Raw genomic sequence first — 6497 nt, forward strand, 5'->3', positions numbered from 1 at the left:
TATAGTAGTTATATTCTTTGTCAAATTTCTTTTTATTGGAAAGAGACAACAATGGGTGGAAGGATCCAACCCCTTACCACATTTGCACGTACAAAGTGACAGCAGATTACATAATTGTATACAAAGAGCAGGTGTAAGCAACATATACATGAGTATACATGACAGTGTATGCTAAGGCTAACATCGAAATGCTTAAAACTTTACTGCCAACAAGCAATTTACATGGAGTCAAAGTATACATTATAAAGGAGCTGTTGAAGACTGTCAGATCAATGGTAAATTGTGCAAATGACGCCGGAAGATTTTATTTAGTAGGAATCTGCCAAACTCATGCCGTGCAAATCATTTCCATCCCGATGATCGCAAACCAGGGCGACCGTAGGCGTCAATGGCAGGGAGAAGATCAATACCCAGACCAGGGCAGGGAAGGGGGGGGGGGGGGGGGAGGGGAGGAAGGGTAAGGAACTGCATTTCTGCAACTTGGATAGAGGCGGGAGGAGGGATGGGGTAAACAGGCCCCAATATGAGGCCCTCCTGTACACGCAAGTCCAAGAGGCTTCTCGGTTAAGTACAATAGTCTAAGCCCAGTCTCAACATACGCCGTTAAGTACAAATGGCACTGTGATACGACCCCTAGAGGGTTACAGGCTACCTAATGCTCGGAAGGTCCAGGCTCCCTCTGTTGTTACGGAATTCCAGCCATGGTCCCCAAACTTTTAGGTATTTCTCGTGTTGTCTGGCCTCCCACCCAGCCAACTCCTCCAATCTGCAAATCTGATCTACTTTCTGCTCCCAGTGTGGAAGTGTCGGTGGCTCTTCACTAAGCCATTTCTGTGGTATAAGTAGCCTCGCTGCTTGAATCAAGTGCGTTGCTAAATTCTTTTTGGATGGTGTGAAGGCCGGTGTGGGAAGCCAGAGAAGCACCAGTTCAGGCGATAGCGGAATGCAAGCATTCATTACCTCATTTATTTCAGCTGAGACCTCGTCCCAATACAGGCGGAGCCTAGGGCAGGACCAAAATATGTGTGTTTGCGTCCCTGACGCCTCTTTACACCTCCAGCACAAGTCGGACTGACTGAAACCCTTTAAGAACAGCTTTTTAGGGGTTTGATACCACTGGGTCAGCACTTTGTATGAATGCTCTTGCACTTTTACACATCTTGAGAATCCGTGGGAGTGGGCATGTATGCGCAGTATGTCAGTTTCCGAAAAGTCTAATCCAAGCTCAGACTCCCAGGTTCTCAAGTACTGTGGGACCCCTATTGGGGACTGGACATTAAGGGCCAAGTATAGTTTAGATATTAGTTTACTAGGGGGGGATTTTAAGTGCATCAACTTCTCGAACCATGTTGCTTCCGGGGCGGACTGTCTAGAAGTTAATAGTGGCTTGCTGATAGAATTGTATTCTATGGTCTCCAAAAAGTTGCTAGAGTACAAGGTATGATTTAGGGGGTGATGCGCGGGGAGAGCACCTGATGCTCCATCTAAGAACTCTGTGACAGTATAGCTGCGGAGTTTATTCCACACAGGGGGTACAGTATCAGCGGCGCTTCTCACAATGAATGGAGCGAGGTCTGCCGGCATCAGTGGTGATAGAGCATGCAACAATCCTTTGTCTTTGTTCAGTTGTCTGATAACGGCCGCTGTGCCCTTAAGCAGTACATGGGAGTGAAGTGAACATGAATTCAGGCCCCATAACCCCGCTCTCTGTTTTTTATCAAGCTGGGATATCTCAAGCTCCCTACCTAGGATAGTAGACCAGGGGGCGTGGATATGTAGCCACCTCTTCAGGTGGATGGCCTGGTAGTATAACTGAGCGTCAGGTAGTGCCATACCTCCCTGACTCTTCCTTAGAATCAGCGTGCGATGTGCCAGTCTCGCTCCCCTCCCCCCCCAAAGAAAGGTGCTGAAGAGCCTTCTAATTTGTGTAAAGAAGGAGGAGGGAAGAAAGACAGGCAGCATCTGCAGGGCATACAGTATTTTGGGCATAATGAATGCCTTCAACAGGTTTTTACGGCCCATCCAGGAAACATACGGAATTCTCAGCGTGTGCAGTTGTTGTTGGGTGTCGTTCAGCAGTGCAGCATAGTTCAGCCGGAAAAGCTCATCCAATCTGCAAGGGATCTTAATTCCCAGGTAAGATAGGTGAGACGTTTGCCATATGAAGGGGGTTTTCGTCCTCAGCAGGTGAATTTGTTTGGACGGTGCCGATATATTCATGGCTTCCGATTTTGTGTAATTTACTTTAAAGTTAGACACTTGTCCATATTGTTCGAACAGGGATAATAGATGCGGGAAGGCCTCGACCGGGTTGGAAACCATGACTAGGAGGTCGTCCGCATAGGCTGCGTTAAGGTATTCTATGGGGCTATTCTCCAGCTTGAGTCCCCGGATGCCGGGATGTTCTCGAATGGCCTGGAGCAAAGTTTCCATGACTAAAATGTACAGGGCAGGGGACAAGGGGCAACCCTGTCTCGTCCCATTCCTGATGGGGAAGGAAGGCGATAAGGTGCCATTAACTCTGATCCGGGCGCTAGGATCACCATACAGTGACATTATGGCTTTCTGAAATTGCGCTGGGAAGCCAAACTTTTGCAAGGTTTGTATCATGTAAGCCCAATTCACCCGGTCAAAGGCCTTCTCCGCATCTACACCCAGCAGAACCAGGGGGAGGCGCTTTTTCATCGCCAGCTGAATAGTGGATAGTATTCTGCAGGAATTGTGACTGCCTTCCCTGCCAGGGACGAAGCCTGCCTGTTCAGGGTTAATGAGTTTCGGAAGAAGGGCACCAATTCTGGTCGCAAGTATTTTCGCCCAGACTTTGATGTCAACGTTTAAAAGCGAAATTGGCCTATAGCTGCCGCACAACTTAGGGTCTTTCCCAGGCTTGGGAAGAATAGTGACCGTAGCTTCAAGGGACTGTTTGTGTAACTGTGAGCCACTCAGGAGCTCATTGCACCAGGCAGCAAGTCGAGGGGCTAGTAGTTTGGAAAATTTCTTATAGTATCCCACCGGGTACCCGTCGGGACCCGGGCTCTTCCCCATGGGCATGGAGCCTAAAATTTTTAATACTTCATCTTCCGTTACTGGGGCTAGAAGGGAGTGACCCTCCTCTTCATTTAGAGTGGGAAGCTGTAGGTGTTGTAAGAAGGTATCAATCAAGGAGGCTCTATCCACAGAGGATCCTGCTACCCCTTCAGGGAGACCGTACAAGTCTTGGTAAAAGTTTTGGAACTCCTTGGCTATGTCTGATGTTTTGTGAACAGTGGTACCGTCTCTCTTATTAATCCCTGCTATATACATTGAGTCCTTCTTCTGTTTTAGGAGAGAGGACATCAATTTCGTGCCCTTGTCCCCATGGGAGTAAAAGCGAAATTGCGAGTATTGGTATGTTTTAGCATAACATACATTTAAATGATCTGTGAGTTGCTTACGCAGGGTGGCTAGCTGTTCCCTAGCCTCTAGGGCTCTTGAGCGCTTGTGAACAGACTCAATAGCCGCAATTTGCTTAAGTAGGGAATTCAAATGCTCTTGTCTATTCCTTTTAACCCGACTGCCCAGTGCAATGAGCTCGCCTCTCATGACCTGTTTATGTGTCTCCCAGACAGTAGTAAGTGGCATCCCCTCCGTAGAGTTTTCGGTAAAGAACCATGATAGTTTCTGACTGAGGGAGTCGAAGTCTGACTTTTTATCTAGGAGTGTCTCATTCAGTCGCCACTGTTTAGTTTGTGTAGGCAACGTAGGGAAGTGAAGCGAAGTGGACACCGGGGCGTGATCTGAGACTGTGACCGGCTCAATGGTAGATCGCTCCACCCTGTCTGCGCAGCTGCCCGAGATCAGGATATAATCCAGCCTCTTGTGGGTGCTATGTGGTGCCGAGAAGAAGGTATAGTCTCTGTCAGCAGGATGAAGCAACCGCCAAGAGTCCACTAAGTTTAACCTCTGCTAAATAGGCATTAACCCTACCCAACGCTGCCTGGGTCAGTTGAGAGGAGCCATCCGACGCATCCAATAAGGGATTCAGCGTCATGTTAAGGTCCCCACCTATTAATCTGATTCCCTCTGCGAAGGAGGCGAACTTCTTTAAAGTATGGACTAGCCACTTCGTTTGACCACGATTGGGGCAGTATAGGCTGGCTAAGGTTACCACCTGTGTGCCTATTGAGCCTTTTACAAATACATAGCGCCCTTCTGGATCTTCCTGAGTGCATAATAACTGAAAAGGGATTTTCTTTGATATGGCAATACCAACTCCTCTAGCTGCACTGCTGAACGTGCTAATGAACCAGTGCTGAAAGTAGGACTTAGGAAGAGTAGGCACACGTGCTGACTTGAAGTGTAATTCCTGGAGAAAACAAATGTCTGTGTGCGATGACTTTAACATACGTATAACCTGCGACCTCTTCTGCGGTGTATTAAATCCTCTGACATTAAGGGAGGTACACTTAATCAATGCCATGGCGTATTCTGAGTGTAGACCATAGGGCTATTAGTTGTTGGGAATCATGCGTGTGACCAGGGAAACTAAGAGAAGTATCTAACTTCAAGAACAACCGGGGAGTGGAGAAAATCTCCAACATAAGGTTCGGGTGACTTGTGCCCAGCGCGCGGCCCAGCAAAACAAGGCCTAGCGCGAATGGCCCAAGCCAGCCAATTGTAAGGCGCTCGCACCAGGGTTGCGCCATGAGGTCCCTGGTGAGTGCCATACCGGTCAAAGGCAAGCAGTTATACAGGGGGAGTGAACCAGCTTGACCCACGAGCCATAGCAAACAGAGCATTAAACTTTCCGCTGATTGGCCAACCTATAGCGAAATAGTCTGACTGAGCTAGGGATCAATCAAAGGACTGACACTCCCTGCTGCCACACCATTACTATAGGACCTACATGCTCAGGAACAAACTCAGTAAAAACATGTATAACAAATATACGTAATATGAAATGCGTGTTAACCACAGAATTGACTATGTGGTGATACAGCAGCGGTGCCATGGGTCGCCCAACCGGGCCTACCCAACCCAGGAAACCACCGCCCGCTGACCTTCTGCCCGGAACATCTCAGGACAAGTCCTCGGACCATTAGGCCGCCTCCGGTGACCCGACACAGGCTACAAACACAAATAGCATGAATGACTGCACCAGATACTTGCGCTCAGGGACCCGAAGATCGTCTGCAATGTCCAATCGCCCTGCCGATTCAGTACGCTACCGTCCACGGGTGAGGCAAAAGGATTCTAATCATGATGGCAGGTCTTATGGCCTATTGTTGAGCTTCCTTTTAGTAGAGGCTTTAACCCATCTTTGCTCCTCCGGTAAGTCAGGCAACGGGACTCCTGTGTCGGCCGACGGGAGCCATGATGGAATGTCCAGGGGGGTCGTCTGAAGCAGAGTCCACGCCGCTGGTAAGTCTGCTGGTGTGCGGACCGTGCATCTTTTGCCCTCCGATGCGAAAGTTAAACCAAATGGGAATAGCCACTTGTAAGGCATTTTAACAGCTCTCAGATGGTCCGTAAGCGGCCGAAGAATCCTTCTCTTATTCAAAGTGGAGGGTGCCAGATCCTGAAATAAGAGGATCTTGGTTCCTTCATATAGTGGTTCTTTCTGCTCTCTTGCGGCTTTAAGGATAGCTGCCGTATCGACATACCGTAGCAGGCCGCAGACCACATCCCTCGGTGGGTCGTTGTCCCTTGGCTTCGGCCTGAGTGCTCTGTGGATACGTTCCACGCAAATTTCAGCAGCTCTGTCAGCGCCTAGCAGGCCGGAGAAAATGGCGGTCGCCGCTTCAGGTAATGCATCGTGCAACACCCGCTCTGGGAGACCTCGCAGCCGGATATTCTTCCGTCGGCTGCGGTTCTCCTGATCTTCTATCAGAGCGTAGGCATTGTCCAAGGAGGCAGCGAGCGCGGCACTATTATCGCCCAGCGTATGAGCAAAGGTCAGGATGGCCGCCTGGGTATGCTCCAGCTTCTCGACGCGGTGCCCGATGTGCTTCACGTCGCTCTTGATTTCGGTGAGGTCTTGAATCACCGGAGCTAGCGCTGCTGATAGGGCTTGCTGGATGAATTGGCGCGAGATAGGCGCTGCGGTGGAGGTGCGGGGTCCAGCGTCCAAGTCTGATGAGACGCCATCCGCTCCTTCTGCTTCCTGCGACCCGACCTCGTGCTCAGGCAGCGCCATCTTGGCAGCACTCGCAGCCGGAGGCCTCTTGCTCAGAAATTTATCCATGTCCTGGGGACCTCGGTCCAGTCTGGCAGGTTCTGGCTTGTCTGCAGGGATATACCGTCCTACTTTACCCATTCTGAATAGGCTGGAGAGCGAAATAGACCAGTTTGCTGGCTCACATGGAGAGGAGCTCTCTCACATGCGTCTGGCTTGGCCGGAAGTCAAGCTCCGCCCCCATAGTAGTTATATTCTTGTACATAGGAGCAGTATTATAGTAGTTATATTCTTGTACGTAGGAGCAGTATTATAGTAGTTATATTCTTGTACATAGGAGCAG

Source organism: Bufo gargarizans, chromosome 8 (assembly GCF_014858855.1).
Source record: "Bufo gargarizans isolate SCDJY-AF-19 chromosome 8, ASM1485885v1, whole genome shotgun sequence".
NCBI lineage: Eukaryota > Metazoa > Chordata > Amphibia > Anura > Bufonidae > Bufo > Bufo gargarizans.